The 20,315-nt window shown below is 35.4% G+C and overlaps 1 protein-coding gene across 1 annotated transcript in view; it reads left to right on the top strand.

Annotated features, from left to right (window-relative positions):
* LOC140443460 (glycerol kinase 3-like) overlaps nt 1-20,315 on the top strand; it is a 106,886-nt gene that overhangs the window by 180 nt on the left and 86,391 nt on the right. The window lies entirely within an intron of this gene.

Here is a 20,315-nt window from a genome sequence, read left to right on the forward strand (position 1 = left end):
GAATTGTAATACATTTTAACACTCTTTTTTTTAATTTGGTCAAAAATCAGAACAATGAAAACACTGAAAGAGATTTAAAGTCAATCCAGTTATTCTTTTTTTTTTATTTTATTGATAACAGCATCAACTAATTTGGGTTATTAGCTTTACTATAGTTAATACATAAATACTTACATCTAAACAGTATTTTTCAATCATTATTAGGTTCACAATTAGGTAAGAGTTTTATATTCTACAATTTGTAAATAGGGTTTTTTTTTTTTTTTATTTAAAATTAACGTGTCTCGACAGCTTATGGTCATTGACACGGGTACAGTAGTTTACAACATTATACATATTTTATATAGGTATAGGTACAAGAATTTAATATGAACATTTTTTTTTTTTTATAGAAAGGTTAGAACAATAAAGCTTATCACTATGCACTGTTTATATTAGCTGAAATAAACTTGTTTCTTTTAAAAATCTAAGAACACTGTCAAAACGGTTTGGAACACTGAGAATGTCTTTTAGATTTCCTTTTAGGCTGTGCTTGTTTCTGGAAGAGTTATACTGGCAGCAGTCCACTATCACGTGTTTGATAGAAAGGACGTTATTACAGTAGTGGCATACTGGAGGGTTTCCTGATGCCATAAGGTATCCATGTGTGAGACGTGTATGCCCTATTCGTAGTCGGTGAATAACTGATTTTTCTTTCCTGTTCATAGAGGAGATATTGACGCGAGATAAGTTGGGCTGAACTTCATGCAGCTTAGTTTTTGTTTTACTCCACAGGTCCGCCCATGAGCTGAGGATTTTTTGTTTTACCAATATTTTAAGATCCGTATGGATTTGGACCTCTTGGAAGGCTATGTCAGAAGAACATGCTGCTTTAGCGGCTTGGTCCGCTTTTTCGTTTCCCAATATACCAACATGAGATGGAGTCCAGATCATTACGACTTTTATGTTAGCAGAATATAGTTGGTTACAGATAGTGTGGATTTCCTGGACTAGTGGGTTTTTCGAGAAAATGCATCTTATTGAATAAATCGAGGAAAGAGAATCAGTGCAAATGGCGATTTTTATGCTTTCATTTGAAGTAGGACGGATGGAAGTCTTTAATGCTTGGAGTATTCCATATAATTCTGCGGTATAGATACTACAACTTTTGGGTAATCGCACAGAGCTTATTGTCGTCGTCAGTGTGGACACCGCAGAGCCACAACAGTCTTCATTCTTGGATGCATCGGTGTATAAAATTTCATCAAATTGTGTTAAGTTAAGGATGTTTTGGAAGGATTTTCTAAGGATTAAGTTTGGGGTTTCTGTTTTGTCGAATCGGCATAAATCAGTATTGAATATTGGAAGATTGTGCATCCATGGAGCTGTCTTGGGGGTATAAATAGAAGTAGTATTGGAGAGGTTGATGGAATCTAATAAAGGAGATAATATTTGTGGTAATGTGAGAGACTGATTGGAAGCGTTTACTGGGGGAGGTTCTATGGGATTGATTAGATTTATTACCGGGTTACTTGGGTTTGCTGATATTCTTACAAAGTATGAAAGTAGAAGCTGCTGCCTTCTTAGATGGAGTGGTGGCTCTGAAGATTCAACGCACAGACTTTCGGCGGGTCTTGATTTGAAAACACCGAGGCATAGTCGTAGGGATGTATTTTGAATCGTGTTTAGAGACTTTAGTAGGGAGCTACTAGATGTCATATAAAGAATACTGCCATAATCTAGCTTAGAGCGAATTAACGCTCTATATATTTTAAGAAGAGATTCTTCGTCAGCTCCCCAAGAAAAGCTAGCAAGAGATTTAAGTAAATTGATTCTTTGGGTACAGTTTCCTTTAAGTTTCTGAATATGCTGTCTCCAGATAAGCTTTTTATCAAAGGTGATACCAAGAAGTGTCAAATAATTAACTGTTTGTAAACGAAGTCCGTTTAGAGTTATAGAGGGTGGATTAGGTCTATGCTTTTTGGTAAAGTGAATTACTTTGGATTTAGGAGCTGAAAACACAAATCCAGCACGCGTAGACCAGGTGCCTATTTTGTTTATTGTGTTTTGTAGCAAAGTGCTGGTGGTAGCTGTGACTCTGCCTCGGCAGTATAATATAATATCATCAGCATATATCGAGTACCTGACTGGTGGTTCTATATATGAGGAAAAGTCATTCATACTAAGTAAAAATAAGGTAGTGCTTAAGACTGAGCCCTGAGGCAAACCGTTGTCCAAAGCGTGTGGTTTTGATATTTTTCCATTTGTTAATACTCTAAAATCTCGACTTGTTAAAAAATTTTTTAAAAATAAATAAATGTTACCAGTTAAATTATATTCCGTTAATTTTCTTAGAATTAGAGGTCTTTGTACAGTGTCGAAGGCACTTTGGATATCTAAAGTTACTGCTATGACTTCGCTTCTATTCGAAAATGCATTAACAATGTCAGTATGTAGTGTGACCAGGTTATCCATTGTACTTCGATTTGATCTGAAACCTGTTTGGAATGGGTCAAGGATATTATTTCTTTCTAGATACCATAGTAAGCGTTTATTGACCATCTTTTCTAACAGTTTACATAGTGAACAAGTGAGAGAAATTGGTCTATATGATTTTAGAAGATTTGGAGATGAGTCATTCTTTTTAATAGGAATTGTAGTCGCTTGTCGCCATAACGTTGGGAACTGGTTTTGAGACCAGATCTTATTATACAACTCTAACAGTTTGAGATGTGTGTCTGGATGGAGATTTTTTAAGAATATTGATGGGATATCGTCAGGACCGGCTGCTGAGTTTTTCAATGAAGATATGGCTTCGTTTAATTCTAGGAGATTAAAAGGAAGATTCATAGAGCTGGTGTTAGAAAATATTTTGGGGCTGGAAATGTTGGTATCTGAGTTATTGGAAAGATTCGGAATATTTGACTTATCTGAAAAGTGAGAGGCAAAGATATCTGCAATATGTTGATCATCGGTAACTGTATGATCCTGCAGGGAGATGGCGGCTATTTTGCTGGATGTATTATGACCTTTCATACGTCTTATCTTTGACCACATTTGCGCGGGAGAAGTATCTTTTGTGATTGAACTAACGTATTGATTCCATGAGGATTTCTTACTTTCTTTTAAAATACGCCTAGAATTGGCCCTAAGTTTTTTAAAATTTATTAAATCCGTGGTGGTATGGGTCTTCCGGAATTTATTTAATGCTTTTTTGCATTGTTTGACAGCTATTTTGCACGACTCATTCCACCACGGAACAGGTTTCTTGGAAGGATCAATCGCGCATTTACCAATACATTCCTCAGCAGATTCAGTTAAACAATTATTTAATAGTTTTACATCAGTATCTATATCATTGTTAAAAAGTAATTCATCGGTTTTTCCCTTAACAGTGGTTCTGAAAAGATCCCAGTTTGCTTGAGTGATTTTCCATTTTGTTATAATTCTCGAGGGCATTTTTGACTGGTCAGAGATAAGAATAGGAAAATGATTACTATCATAGAGACTGTTTAATGTGTACCATGAAAGTAAAGGAAATATTCCGGGATTACAGAAAGATAAATCTATGGAAGAGAAACTACCTGATTGGATGTGAAAGTATGTACTACTTCCTGAATTTAGTAAGTTTATATTTACGTTATTTAGGAAATTTTCGATTGTTTTACCTCTTCCAAATGTGTTTTCGGATCCCCACATAGTATTATGTGCATTAAAGTCACCTACTAAGATAAAAGGTGTAGGAAGCTGAGAAGTTAAATCTTCAAGATCGGAACTTATTAAACAGTAGTTTGGAGGGATGTATATGCAACAAATTGTAATTTTGTAGGGACACCAAGCTGTAACGGCTATAGCTTCGAGGTTTGTGTTTAGCGGAAATTCTTTATGGAAAATATCAGTGGAAACAAAAATTGATGCTCCGCCACTGGCACGGAGTTGGGTAGTTCGAATATAGTGGTAACCTGTAAAATTTTTAAGTTGTCCGGAATATTTATCAGTGAAGTTTGTTTCTTGTAGGCATAGAAAGTCAGGAGAAGACTCAGATATGAGCTGTTCAAGGCGTGGACGACGGGGATAAAATCCGTCACAATTCCATTGTATCTTTGTGAAGGTTGAAATTAATATGTAGAGTGTTTGGATGTTTGCGAGGTTTGTGAACTATCAGACAGGTATTCTTTATCACAAGCATCCTGGGAATTATCAAGACTGTTTATACTTTCAGAGTCATCTGTTGCAGAATGTATTTCTGCATAATTTCTGCGTATTTCTGTATAATTAGGGTTTATTGATTGCAAAGTTAAAATGAGTGATTTAATATCTGTTGTGAATTTAAATGCTTCTGAGACAGGGTCACAGCTGCCGTAAGCGTTCTCGATAAAGGCAATTATATTATCAGGAGGAACTGCAAAAGCTTCTGGGTTTTGTTTATAGGCTTCGTGTATTGCTTGCTTGGAGTCAGTGGATAGACTGGGGTCGAGAGAAGAACTACGTTTTCGTTTCTTTTTTGTGTTGGAGGTGCTAGAAGAACTAGGAACTGTTTGTTTGGGAGGAAACATAGTTTGTTCTGTTGCAGGGTTTTCCCCAGATTGAAGGGTCTTATCGCTTATAGATGAGACAGATGAGCGTGGCCTTTTCTGTGAAAGATGAGAACTTAAACATAGTTTATCTGACTTTTCAGATATTGTATCATTTTCGCAATTCTCTGGGGAAGAAGACAAATAAAATAGATTTGTTTGGAAGGGAGATGATTCAGAATGAGATGGAAATTGTGTATTCTGTTGCTGTGACGTTGATTCGGTGGGGGGATTTGGGAGGACATGGGAAACAGTAGAATTTTCAGATGATAAGTTGTCAGATGAAGTATTGGGACAATTAGAAGCAACATGTCCCGATTGTTTGCATAAGAAACATTCCATTTTATCCGTAGACAGAAAAATTCTATTATCATTGCCTTCAAAAGGAATTAACAAGGAGGTGTGAAGCTCAAAATTATCAGAGGGAGGAAAAATATATACTTGACGGCGGAAGCTAAGTATGTGGGAGTATTCATCACCTGGAATGCCTGCTTTAAGAAAGGACACGGGGGAGGCTATTTGGAAACCAAGACTTTTCACTGCATTTTCGGCCAGTTCATGGGGAATGTAAGGAGAGATGTTCGAAATTAATATTCTTTTTGTTGGGGAGACAAGTTTACGAATACTTAAAGTAAGGCGTCCGATTTGAACGGTTGGATGGGATTTCAGAAGTTGATCAACGAGATTTGAGTTCACTAGATATATGCAGATCCTATTGTTAGATATTCTGGATGCAAAGGAAATATTTTTTGGTCCGATGATGTCACCAATGGCTTTAACGTAGTCTAGAAGTTTAAGGTTTTCTTCTGCGTGAAGAACTATCGCCTGTTCTTTTTTTGGAAAAGATGGTTTCGGTGTAGATTTTGCAGCGGTTACGTATGAAAGAGGTGTAGTTGCTGGAATGTTGTTTGTAGCAGTTTGAAGGGCCATTGTTAAGGTAGAAACTGTAGGAGTATTGTTTATATTTGTACTGTCCTTGTAAATACAGACAGTAACCTCGTTTTATTTCTCTTCTTTAACTAATTTTGCTATCCAAATTTGTATTAAAATCCATTGAATTGGATGGCCAGCAAGAACCAGCAAACTGGTAAAACCAGTCTCTGGTATGCACTTTGTATAAATTAAATATAATTTATATGATTTAATAATATAACAAAAGCAATACGTACAAAACTTGTCCAGAAATCACTTTTCGAAATTACACTATTAAATCTAAATTAAACACTAATTACTACCGATAAGGCAAACTGGATTTTAATTGTACTTGGCACACGTTTTACTCGTTCGAGTGCTAGAACAGGAATGAAATAGGGTTTAAAACATATTAATAGGTACAGTTTGTTTAAAACATTACCTAATATATTTCAAGTAATTACCTAAACATATTTGTAAATTTGCAATGTGCTATCGTGTTTATTAATTTATATACTTTTAAGATGTATGTCTGTAACTTTGACTTGTCTCATACATGTAAGTACTTTGTATAATGTCGCATGTGATCAATAAATTTGACTTTACTTGACAAGACGAAAACAGTAAAAATGTTTGCAATGTGCTCCTAAGACTGCTTTTAGCAGTGAGTGTTTTTGTCTTTCATTAATATATTTAGGACACTCTATTAACATTATATGTGTTACATTAATGTCGCAGTTACATAAGTCACAAATAGGGCGATTTGATTTGGAGTTTAGGTAGCTGTGAGTTAGTCTGCTATGACCTATGTATACGTAAACGGGTTAGGTTAATAAACAGCTGGCGATTTAAATTTATCTCGCAACAAGATTCGGTTAAGGGCTTTATGATGTGTAGAGTTGATTGTGAAATATTCCATTTGTTTTTCCATTAATTTGTCACTTTTTCTTTAAGGAACGATTTGTAGTCGGAAACAGACACTAAGTTCACTAACACTGAAGAGGCTATTGCTTGAAATATCTTGTTCATGAAAATCTGCTTGTTCGTTTCCTTTAAGTCCTATGTGCGATGGAACTCATATAAAGCGTACTCGCTGCTTTGCGTTGTTTAGAAAATGTAATTGTTCTTTTACTTATTTACTTTTATGTACTTATTACTTATATGTAACAGTTCTATCGTATGTAATGCATTGAGAGAATCGGTAATTATGACAGAATTTGGAATTTTTTGGGTAGGTATATAAATGAGGGCTTGCAGAATTGAGTATAGTTCTCCAGACTGAATACTGAAACTGGAAGATAATTTAAATTGTAATACAATGTTCGGAGTTAAATCTGCTGATTCCACACCTCAATAGTTTTGGATGAATCTGTATAGTGAATAATTTTTACATGGGGGGTCTCAAACGTATTGTATTTAGAAAGAGTTAGATCACATATTGAATATTGAATATTATGGAGATATCTTCTGATTCTCTCGTAAAAGGGAGGGTTCTTCCTTTTTTTTATTTATATGTTTCTTTGAAACGTTTAGCGATAGTATGATTTAATGACAAGTACATTCTTTTAAAATTTTAAGGTGGTTTCCCGGTTAAACATTGTAAACTTTTAATGGAACTAGTACAAAATGCTCCTGTAGCTATTCTTAGTGCTGTATTTTGTATGACTTCTAGTTGAGGAAAAAGAGTTTTCTTTGCAGATGAGTATACAATTGATCAATAATCGAGTTTTGACCGTACTAGTGATTTGTAAATATGAATCAGACTTTTAAAATCTGAGCCCCAATTACGATTGCACAGTGTTCGCATTAAATTAAGAGTTACTCATTCTTTAAGTTAAAATGTCATTATCTTCTATGATTACTCATTGAATATTAAAATCTTTAGAGACTGAAAAAAAAATTGGACAAGTTCGAATTATTTCTAAATTCCCTTTGTTCGATTCTTCTCGATCAAGGATGATAAAATAAAATGTTGAAGTCGTGGAGTAAAATATAGTTTTATTGACAGCTACTGAATGATTACACTCTAGTTGTTGTTGCGGTAAAAATTCATAATAGACCGCGTCCCAAACTAGTCCCGAGGCTATATTTTTAATCTCACAAAAATGCTACGATTCATCAAATAAGTGTATTGGCCTCTGCATAGAACAAAACCTTTGACTTTTGAAAGCTAGCAAATATAATTGGAACCGAGAAAATAATTACAGATATTTTCTCAATAAAATATTTGGCAATAGTTTTCAGGAAGTTGAACAAACTGTAATTAAGCAAATAATCGATATGTTTCTTAATTATACACGGTGAAATTATATAAATTAAGAAAATTAAGATTAATGTGAGATTACAAATTGATGGACTAATTTTTGATTGAACATATTGGCCACTCTATAAGAACCAGACGACCAATAGAAAATATCTAAATACATAAAATATAAAATAATATTAATAGTTTAAAATAAAACACTTCATAACACCAATACTAATTTACTCGGTTTTTAAATTATTATCTCACTCGAGTAGTGCTACCTATAACTTGAATATTTAGATTATGATTCAGTTATATTATCTAATTCAAATCTAAGTTCATTAAGTAAAACTGATCTAGGTGGGATTGTCCTGAAAGTCCTACGTAAATTTGGTTGTGATATCGTATGTCTTCGACGCGCTGGGTGAGGTTGGATGCAGGAACTTTGATGCCTTTGTTTTTTTGCTCTCTTGACATTCGGAAGATATCTGACTACCTTCCTTTTAATGACAATTAACATAACAATGACTATAGTCTCTAGTTCTGTGGTTAAATGAAGAATTTACTGATGGTTGGCAATGGTTTTCCATGTGTGTTCAGATATGTCTTGGTCCAACTGCTCTACCTCAAGTACTATATTTGGCAAGTCACTTCCCCGAATATCTATATTAGGTCGGAGAATATTAATCTGTTTTATTATTGACCTCTGCATAAGAACAAAACCTTTGACTTTACAAGCTAACAAATATAATTTAAACCGAGAAAATGATTACAGGCATTTCCTCAATAAAATAGTTGGCAATAGTTTGCAGAAAGTTAAACAAACTGTAATTAAGCAACTAGCGATATGTTTCACAAAAATTTTTTTTTTTTGTATTCCGACCATTGTTTGTAATGTTTATACCGAGATATTTATAGCTATCAATATTTTGAATTTGTTTGCTTCCTAGTTCTAAGTGCTTTCCTTCACCTCCCACTACTACGTACTCTGTTTTTGATGGATTAATTGATAAGCCCCACTTAGTATATTCTTCATCTATTTTTCGTAACATGTAGTAGATATCATCTTGATCTTTTGTAAGTATTACTTGGTCATCAGCAAAATGCAAGCTGTACAGTGTATGGTCTCCAATTTTAACACCCATAGGTTCACATTTTCTTTTCCAAATATCCAAACCCCCTTCCAAATAAATCTTAAAGAGTGTAGGTGCAGTGCAGCAGCCTTGGCGAAGTCCTTTGGTCACTTTTATTTTTTTTGTCACTTTTTGTCCAATCTTTATTACACTCGTCATATCATCGTACAACTTCCTTACAGCATTAATGTAAATCGGTGGAATATTCTTGTCTTCTAGCACCTGCCATAGCTTGGCTAATGGGACACTGTCATACGCTTTTTGAAGATCAATAAATACCATGTGTGTCTCCATATTATGTTCCAAACGGTTTTCTATTGTTTGTTTTAGGCAGAACACATTGTCTATACAAGAACGACCAGTTCGAAAGCCACTCTGATCTTCAGCGTCTTCCCAGCAATCTTCAATTCGGCTTTTAATTATCTTCCCGTAGACTCTACAGATTGAGTTAGTTACACTAAGCCCTCGGTAGTTCTTACAATCTTGTCTGTCGCCTTTATTTTTGTATAGATTGCTGATATATGCAGTTTTCCATTCTGGGGGTAGCTCTTCTCCTCTCAAGAATAAATAAAAAGTATATATTGACATATTCAACATGCAATAATAACTAAGTGATACAATGTATAACCAAAGTTTGCTTTGGGATTTGTTTCCAAATTTATTTCTGTATTCATCACAAATAGAGAACATGGCACATATTTTATAAGCTAATGGATTCTGCAGCTCTAAAAGTGTTAAAACTGTAAAAACCATTATGCTTAAAAAAGTATTTAAATTATTCCTAATGTATTTGAGAAGAACACTTTGCATTTTGAAAAGATTCTTTCTTTTTCATAATCTTTGATTTAATCCATAGATTTTTGTTTCTCATAATCTAACGTGTCAGAATTTTTGCTTATTTTATTAAATTTTATAAAAACACTCAGTACATAAGTTTATTGTTTTGTAAATATTTCTCAAAAAATTAATTTGGCTACTAAAACTTCCTAATAAAACAATTCTTAAATTTGTTCAGCTACCTTCGATAAACATTCTTAAAAAGTTACCGCTTTATTACTATTATAAAATGCCGATACGTTCTGTGTATTCCATATAATCCCTTTAATAATTTTTCCGAAGTACCTAAACATATGCCATTAGATCAAGGAGAATTCTGTTTACTTCGACAATCCAGTTATCTGTTTTGACTAACTTGGCCGTTATGACTTTTGTTTGCAAACAATAAAACACACTTCATAATCTAGGATAGCGTTAAGACCATCCAAGAATTCTAATATTTTCAGTCAAATTCGGAAACGGTATTTTGCCTAGGCAATTTTTTTTGTGTATAAAATGGCACATCCTTTTAATTCTATTTTATTTTCCGTTATGCATCAAGATGTAAAAGACGTTCTTCGATCGACGTATTATTTTTTACTTTAATATATTGCATATTATGTCTATGGTTGCCGTAAATCAATTAAACCGGGTTAATTATTATATGTACACCAGATAAATTTTCACTGTATAGCACTGGTTCCGTATAAAACATGGCTGACTCCGTCTGCGCGAACGAGATGCAGGTACTTATCTTGACAAGCAGAGTGGTCATTCTTCTGAAATATTGCCGTGATCGTTCATGCTGATTTGAACTGAACTAAAAACAGCGAACAAATGATGACGTTTCGAGTTGTGGGTGACATAAGAATTTATGTAAATTGTGAAATTGAACAGACAATATTGTGCGTATTTTTATATTTGAGAGCATTTTTTGAATAGTTTTGTGCATTTCATTTTAAATTAAATTAATTTAGATAAATAGGTCAATCAAATTGAATTCAATCGGGTATCATCGTAAGTGGAATTAAAATAGATTTTAACAATTGTTGAATGCTGAGTTTTTTCACTTCAACAGTCGGTTCACTTGGAATGGATACATTGTGAAATTCGGATTGCTTTTTCACATCATTCCCGTACAATTATGCCTCCAAAGCGGCAAGTAATTGGCCGATCTACAACTTAATACCGGAAGAAAAGAGCATTAAGAGCCTCCGGATCAGACAAGCAACGAACATTAGGGTTGGAACGTCTTTAAGTGCATGCTGCTAAGACCCCTTCGTCTGCTGCAAAATATTTCAATAAGGTCCGCTCGATCAAGACAAACACTGCACACTGGTTTAAATCTTGGTGCATTCCATTATGGCAGTAATAATGATTACAGTCTTCATCTAAGTATCGCCAATGGAAAAATGGATAAAATTTGCATGTATTGTAGCGCCCTCAAATTTAAGAAAGAAACTCCATGAATGTGCTTCGCTAGTGAAAAAGTTAAACTGTCAATTTGCAAAACACTGAGGCCCCAACATGCAATATCATAAAAACTCTGGAATGGAAAAAGTACTATAAACGTATTAAATTATCATATGGGACAAATGTACAATGTGTCACAACAAAGCAGTTTCGGTGACTAGCTCTGGTTATTTTCACAGGTCACAATACAGGTCACAAATCATCAATTTTGTGGCGTTATTTACAAAAACTGAATTGGAAAACCAATTCTCTTGCTATTTTACAGAATTCAAGGAAATAAATTGCATATTTAAGTTGCACAGAAAGATGGTTGTATAATTTTTTTGCCGAATATAATATAGATTTCTTTACTAACTTAGTGGACGGGATCGGTAAATACACATCGAAGGTTGAATTTCTGGTGGAGTAGTCATGATTAAGTTTTGCTGGAAAAACATGTAGGTGCTTACGAATTAAGCAAACAGTTTCTAAAACATCGATGTCAATGCCATTAACTTTCTATTCAGAATGGAATACATAGCGAAATTACAACATATAAGTCTATAAATACTGTGGTGAATTAAGACGAAGTTGCTTCAACTGAATTTTTGAATTCGCATGATTTGCCAGGCATGCTACCGCAAGTTCTTGCATTGAAAATTGGTGTACCCATTATTCTTCTTCACATAAATCCACCACGACAGTCGATAAAATGATAAAGAATGTTATAGAGACAACAATTTTGACTAAAAACTTCAAAAGTGAAGACGTAGTGTTGTCACGTATTGCAATGATCCCGACAGATATGCCATTCGAATTTAAACGTTTACAGTTCCCGGTGCGACTTGCTTTCGCAATGATTATTAAGAAAGCACCAGGACAATCGTTGAAAGTGTGTGGACTTCTGATTTATTCGTTTACGTGCCAGAATTGTATATCCCACAGCACTTCAATAAATATCGAATTGAAACGAAACGCTGCAATGCCACATTTTTTTCGAAATAAACAAAATCAATAAAATGACTCAAAATAAATTAAATATTTGTGTAATGTCTTTCCTTTAAACTTATTTTGGTTGGTGGCGTGGCAATGCGCACAGGGTACAGTTAGTATAATATACAGTGTGTCCGTAAAGTATGGAATAAATTCGATATTTCCTAAATAAAAAGCCTTTTTTTAAAAAATCTGAAATACGTTGATTTTTAAATTTAATGTTCTACATTTTGCAATACAATTTCGTTATACAAGGTGATAAACATTACAGTGATGACGTCATCGGCTCAAATGTAACACCCTATGTTTTAGGACATTTTTAGATCGATAAAAATGAGCTGATTCCAATAAAGTATAATACTGGGGGTCTAACGGATATAATTTAAAAGATATACGCTTAGAAAATTAATTTTTATTGATTTATAATATTAATATATTATAATAAATAACTAGAAAGTAATCCAGTGATTAATACATGACTTAATCTCAGATGTTCGAATTGTAGCCCTTGTTGTATTTGACAGTAACCCAAAAGTTATACAAATTCTTGTAGAACCTTGTTTATGCTTTCTCAAGAAATATTGTTTATTTCTTTACGAATTCTTGTTTTTAAGTCTCCAATACTTGCAGGTTTCGTTTTATAAACAACATTCTTTAAATGACCCACATAAAATAATCCAAAGGATTGAGGTCTGGCTATCTCTCTGGCCATTCAATATGTCCACGTCTTCCAATCCACCTGTTCGGAAAAATTTCTTTTAGGTACCCTCGAACATTTAAAGCATAATGCAGAGGTGCACCATCCTGTTGAAACCATAAACTTTTATCAAAACCTCCAAGATTAATTGTACTGAAACTGAAGGTATGCTAGCCCGTTTAAACTACCTTCGAAATAGTAGGGTCCAATGATTTTATGTCTTACAATGCCAGCCCCTACGTTTACCTTTTGCGAGTATTGTGTATGATGTTCCCGCATCCAGTTGGAATTTTCTTTTGCCCAGTATTTACAATTCTGACGGTTGACCTGGCCATTTAATTTAAATGTAGCCTCATCAGAAAAAATAATATTTTGAACCAAGAGAGGGTTTCGGTGGCTGTTATCCATCAATATTTCGCAAAATTGTATTCTTTTATCTAGATCATCCTCGTTTAATTCCTGTACAACTGTGCATTTTACTTACTTTACTTACTTTTACGTACTTTGTGTACCGTTGTTTTGCAAACATCGAGATCACTACAAACCTTACGAACAGAAGTGTGCGCATCTTCTTCAAAAGCAAGTAGAACATCTAATGTTGTAACATAATTTACAGAGGGACGACCTGATTTGCGTGCATTTTCAACCGTACCAGTTTTTCAAAATTTATTTTCTATCTTACTTACTCTTGACTGCGTGATGGGTATTTCTGGATATTTATCATTAAATAAATTACACACTTCCATCTGAGTTCGCTATTTGTCTCCAAAATAATTTATTTTCTAAGCGCATATCTTTCAAATTATGTATATCCATTAGACCCGAGTATTATACTTTTTTGAAATCAGCTCATTTTTATCGATCTAAAAATGTCCTAAAATACAGGGTGATACATTTAAAAAAAAGAGCCGATGACGTCATAACTGTAATATGTATCATTTTGAAAATGAAATTTTATTGTAAAATGTAGAACATTAAATTTAAAAATCGACGTGTTTTAGATTTTTTAAAAAAGGCTTTTCATTTAGGAAATATCGAATTTATTCCATACTTTACGGACACACTGTATAATTGTACAAAACGGGACAATCGGTAGTATTCCCTAATCGGGAACCAACTATCGCTTTTGATAAACAACATTTTTATCAATACCTTGCATTTGTACACGTTTACACATAATATTTGCTAAACGTGTTCAATTATTGTAAATTTTAGATCTTGTACCTAAAGTTATTTAAGTTTTATAGCATTTGATGGGACAATGCTAAAAAATATATATACGAGTATAATACAAAAAGGTACGTAGAGAATCTACATATTTCAATTTATGTTAAATTAAAATAAAATAAATATTTTTTTTTTGTTTTAAAATGTTTCAAAGTGTTTTAAAGATCACGATTCTATATTTACTTATAAATCACAAATATTGAGTTCAAATTTTGATAACGAAAGTTTCCTTCCAATCTCAAATAGTGGTCTGTGCTTCCAATCATCAGACGTGGGTGACTGTTATGAAATTTTAAATAAAATTAAGTTATACTCACAGCAGGCACACACAAACACACTGTTTAAAATAAAACTGTGTAAAGAAGTAACACCATTAGTACAAACGACAGTCTTATTCGGATGGAAACTAATACATACGAAGCTATCATTTACAGACATTTCAGTAATGTAAAATAATATGGATGAGCCAATTAAGTTAGGTTTTTACTCAACACATATGTATAAATAATCTTAGACAAGCAAATAGAAAGGATATGTAACGCTCATTGAATAAACCTTGGAAAACTGAAGCGAGTTTCGATGTGACCGCCATGTTTTGGAGCCTGTAAGTTACCCAATACTACCTCTCGCAGGGTTACCAGGTCTATTGATTTTTTAGTAGAGCTATTGATTTCAACTTCAATTTACTGATTCACTGAAATACTGTAGCAATCTACTAAAAAATATGTAATGATAAAATCATGCTCAAAAAGTGATCATTATATCAGTGTTTAATTAAAAATTTTGAAAAAAATCTATTTATTGATATATATCCATTATTCTTAACTTACTAAAGAAATAAAATATGACCTGGCAACCTTTCTGGTGCCGGTTTAGACTTCAGTCAATTTCATACGATTACGCGTCTCCTCTCTTTTCTTGTCTAAGGTATAAATAAACGGGTTTTACAACTGAATTGTGTAGTATAAGACTGGAAATTCATCAGTTTTTTAGTACGAATATTTTTAAATAAACAATCAAAACGTTAAACTCATTATTTTGCCCATAAAAAACTTGTCTATAATTTGACCAGGTCAAATGCCTTCTTAAGGTGCACGAAACATAGATATGCCGGTTTGTTGTATTCTAATGAGTTCTCTTGCACTTGAACTTGCAACCTGAAACCTTGTTGTTTTTTTTGCTGGTGTTATAATTTCGTTCAGTTTATTCTCATTAAAATGAGATATGCTAAATTAAAATAGGTTAATAAAGCAAAAAGGTATTGCAAAATGAACATCAAAATGGTTGTTTTTAAATATTGTTAATAACGTTCTCATTGTTTATTAAAATTTGTTTGTTGTCTTACTGAGTTTAAACTGGGTGCAAAGGATGGGCCAGATTGGTTAAATAGTTTTTGCGAAATTCAATTTTAGTCCAGTCGTCAGAGATTTATTCATACAAACAAATTGAATTTTGCCGAGAATATCAATTTTGTGACTCTAAACAGATGCAAAAAAATTTATTATTTTTACCCCCGGACCTCCCCTAAAACCATCCTCGTAAAGGGGTAAAAAATAAAAAAAAAAAACGATTTACCAAGAACCTGTACGCCGTAGAAAAAAATGTTTTAACTAAAAAATGATAGAGATAATTTTGAACAAAAATGTTTATTAGTACTTTTTCTGTAAAATAAACCGTTCTCTCAGAACCAGCGCTTGAAGCGACAAGTGATATGGACAAAAGTAAAAATGCGTTTTAAAGATGAAGTGTGTAGCTTTCTTATGCAATTTTTGTATTTTGCCAGAAATAGAGTGTTTCTATAAATCTGTTCAAATAAACATTGCACGATTTTTACCATTTTTTACAATTCTCGTGAGATCAATAAAATTTATTACTTTACTTAACCGGCCATAGTAAAATTTTTATTTATAGAGACCAGTATTCAAAGCTATAACATGAAATTTGAATTTTGAGTTGTCGCAACTAATATGCAGGATTTCAAATATGACTAAAAAATACAGAATTTAAACTTTTACATTACAAACGATCGCACGTCACCGAAAATGCCTCAAAGAAGATGGTTTTAAGTGTAATTTGTAGCAGAAGATAGCTAATGAAATGATATTTATTTATGTCTATTTAATTTATAATGTCTTGTTCTTATCTTAATTCATTAAAAAGCACAATAACTGATGTTAATTTATTTATCACTAAATATACATAATTTATTAAAAGGCGAGCGTAACAATAAATATCGCGAGCGCGTTCAGAATTAACTGTTCTCTTCAATCAAAGTTCGGTTATTTTATATGAAATCCTGATATACTAGAATAGTCGAGAACATCTAGTTGGAGGATTCACCATAATTTGATTCTAGACCTCCACCGAAATTTCTACAACAAAACAGAATAATTAGTCATAAAATTTAGGCCAGTATATTTATCGTAACATTGCCCCCCTCTTAAAAGATGGTTCCTCCTGGAACCTTGTCGGGACTGGAACCGGAACTGTATGCTGGTATCGGCAACTGGACCCTCTTTTACAACTTCCAGTTGTATAAAAATGACAAGGGACGGTTTTCTCTCCGCACCAGTATCTATGCGGATTGCAACAGACTAACACCTGGACTTCGGTGTCTTTGAAGATCTCCTCCACCATATTTCGGATAACCCTCCAATCTAATTGGCGGCACTCCAACTTTGGCATGGCTAACTTTTGCACGTCGGACTCTAGTACGTGCTCTCTCAATTGAAGTAAGGCTTCCCATACATCTCGGTAGGTAGGTTGGTCACGGGCAGTGTCTTTTGTTACCAGGTAGAAAAGGTAACGTGATGCATCTTGGAGTTTCAAGGTTTTACCGGGAGCTGGCACCTGGCATTGAAGTTCTGCAACTCGACCAAACTGCCTTCGAAAGACAGATGCCAACCCTGGTGCGTCTTTGATACTGGCCGGGATGGTAAGGGCCAGCGAGTAGTCATCGGGGAGCGCGAGTAGATCTTGCTTTTCTTCAGTGGTAACACCATGTCTTGCTTTACCGGTACCTCCATAGGCACCCATGAATTCCTCAAACGTGAGGTCAGACACGTCTTGGACTTGGTTTACTTCCACTTCTTCATCTACGTCGTGGTCGCCTTCGAAAGACGCCAGCCGGTTATGGTGTACTATCATCGGCTTTCCCTTCGGAATCTTGCTTATTCGGTAGATGACATCGTTGATCTTCTCCATAATGAGGTATGGACCTTCCCAAAACTGCTGCAATTTGGGAGAACAACCTTTTCGCTTCTTGGGATTATACAGCCATACTTTGTCGTTCTTCTTAAAGCAACCCTTTTCGGCTTGTGTATCGTACCGTTTCTTCATTCGGTCGCTAGCGATCTGAAGGTGGGAACGGACTAACTCATGTACATCGTACATTCTTCTTCGTAATTCGATCACATAATCTTCACCTGTCGACATCCAAACTCGAGATCACAAGGTAGTCGCATTTCGCGTCCGAATAGGACTTTGGCTGGTGTCTGGCCTGTTGATTCGTTAACAGCAGATCTGTAGGCCATTGTGAAGAACGGAAGGTATTGGTCCCAGTCTCGCTGATGATCGGACACCATCTTTGTCAAATACTTGCCAACTGTCCTATTCATTCGTTCTACCATACCATCCGATTGCGGATGTTACGCGGTAGTTCATGTTTTCTTCATGCCTAGCCTATCACATATTCCTTGGAATAGATCACTTTCGAAGTTCCTGCCTTGGTCACTATGGATCTCCAAAGGCACTCCAAATCGGCTGATATATTCTTGGATCAACTTATCTGCAACGGTGGCGGCCTTCTGGTCTGGAAGTGCGTAAATCTCGACCCACTTAGTGAAGTAATCCATTACCACCAACATGTACTTGCCCCCATTTTTACTTTCTGGAAATGGCCCTGCAATGTCCAAAGCTATTCTTTCAAACGGGCTTCCAACATTATATTGTCTCATAGGAGCTCTCCTTTTTCGGTGAGGCCCGTTACTCGTAGCACAAATAGTACATTTCTTACACCAGTCTTTTACGTCGTCGGAACTGTTCATCCAATAAAACCGTTCCCGAATTCGCTGAAGGGTTTTCCTTACACCAAAATGCCCTCCCGATGGACTGTCGTGTAACTGACGAAGTACTTCGGCTATTCTGCTCTTTGGGATCACCAACTGTCTTCTCTTCTCTGAACCGTCATCATTTTCCAGGACTCGTTTAAGCAAGCCATCTTCGATGATAAATGAGTCCCACTGGGCCCAATACGTCTTAACTACTGAGCATAGGTTTGATATTTCCTGCCAAGGTGGTCGACGGTTTTCCTCTTTCCATTTTCGGATTTTCTGTATAACTGGGTCTCTCTCTTGTTCTTCCCTGATCTTAGTAGGCGTCCAGTCGTCGTTGACAATCGTCGTTCTTAGCACTACTGCTTCCTTGGATTCCGTTTTGTTGCAGTGGGAACACTCTGCTGAGCATGGCCTTCTGGAAAGAGAATCAGCGTTTCTGTGGCTAACTCCGGCCCGGTGCTCAATCTTAAAATCGTATTCTTGGAGTCGTTCGATCCACCTGGCTATCTGACCCTCTGGATTCTTAAACTGCATCAACCACTTAAGGGCGGCATGGTCGGTTCGGATTAGAAACTTTCTGCCATAGATGTATTGATAGAAGTGCTCTACTTATTTAACTACTGCTAGAAGTTCTCTTCTCGTGACGCAATAATTCCGCTCAGGTTTTGAAAGAACTTTACTGAAATATCCGAGGACTCGTTCCTGTCCTCCTTGAATCTGAGACAGCACTCCTCCAATTCCCACATTACTTGCATCCGTATCTAAGATGAACTCTCCTTCTGGCAGTGGATACCCCAAAATTGGTGCTGTTATTAAATGCTTTTTCAACGTTTCAAAGGCATTTTGGCAGTCTATATCCCAGCGGTATTCTCTTGCTTCCTCTGTAAGTCGCGTTAATGGCTTAGCGATATCTGCAAACCTCTTAATAAACCTCCGGTAGTAAGTACATAGTCCAAGAAAACTTCTCACTTGATGTTTGTCAGTTGGTTTTGGCCATTCCTTAATGGAATCGATTTTTCCCTTATCCACGGCCACTCCTTCTTTACTGACTATATGACTTAGATAATTGACTTTACCTTGAAATAGCTGGCACTTCTTGGGGTTTAGCATCAATTGGGCAGCTTAAAGTCGATTAAAAACGTTTTCTAAATTCCTCAAATGATCTTCGAATGTCTCCCCCAAGACGATTATGTCATCTAAATAAACCAGGCATGTTTTCCAAGATAACACTCTCAACACATTTTCCATAAGCCTCTCAAATGTCGCAGGAGCATTACAAAGTCCAAATGGCATAACGTTGAATTGCCACAATCCAGATCCTGTGGTGAAGGCTGTCTTTTCTTTATCTACTGGGTCCATTTCTACCTGCCAGTATCCAGACTTCAAATCTAAAGTAGAAAACAATTTACTTCCACTCAATGTGTCCAATGTGTCATCGATCCGAGGCAGAGGATAACTATCTTTCTTGGTAACGTTGTTCAGCAAACGGTAATCCACACAGAACCTCGTCGTTCCGTCTTTCTTCTGAACCAGGACCACCGGAGAGACCCATGGGCTCGTAGAAGGTTCTATTCATTTCTTCATTTCCTGAACAATCGTTTCAGCTTCCTCTCTTTTCGCCTGTGGTAATCGTCGAGCTGTTTGACGAATTGGCTTAGCATTACCAGTATCAATTTTATGCTTAACAACGGTAGTTCTTCCCGTCTTTCCTCCTTTCGGTACGAAAATATCACGATACTGCCGAAGAAATTCCCTTAATTTCCTTTTCTCCATCTGATTTAGAGACTGTACTGCAACTGCAACCATTTGGTCGAATTTGTCGTTGGAATTATCAGTTGTTGTCGCCTGACGGATTATGGATGTCACAGGTACACAAGTTCCTACCTTTGTCTCTTTCTTGATGGTCACTGGGTAGTCATTGACATTGATAAGCCTCACAGGAATTTCCTTAGCCAAAGTCACCAATTCCTTTCCAATTATGATTCCACGGCCAACCTCATCGTCGTGGTTCCAAGGCTCCATCATAACAGGTCTCCCTTCGTCCACAATTCCCTGTAGCCGCGCTACTATGATCGTTTCGCTTCTCGCAGGCACGACTGTATCTTCTTTAATGGCTGCTTGCACAGTGTTGTCATTATGTGGATGGAGAAATACTTCCTCGTTGCCAACTTTGATTATCTTATTCTTAAAATCCAATTGGAATCCATGCATATTCATTACGTCCATTCCTAA

The sequence above is a fragment of the Diabrotica undecimpunctata genome, chromosome 6, assembly GCF_040954645.1.
Source record: "Diabrotica undecimpunctata isolate CICGRU chromosome 6, icDiaUnde3, whole genome shotgun sequence".
Taxonomy (NCBI): Eukaryota; Metazoa; Arthropoda; class Insecta; order Coleoptera; family Chrysomelidae; genus Diabrotica; species Diabrotica undecimpunctata.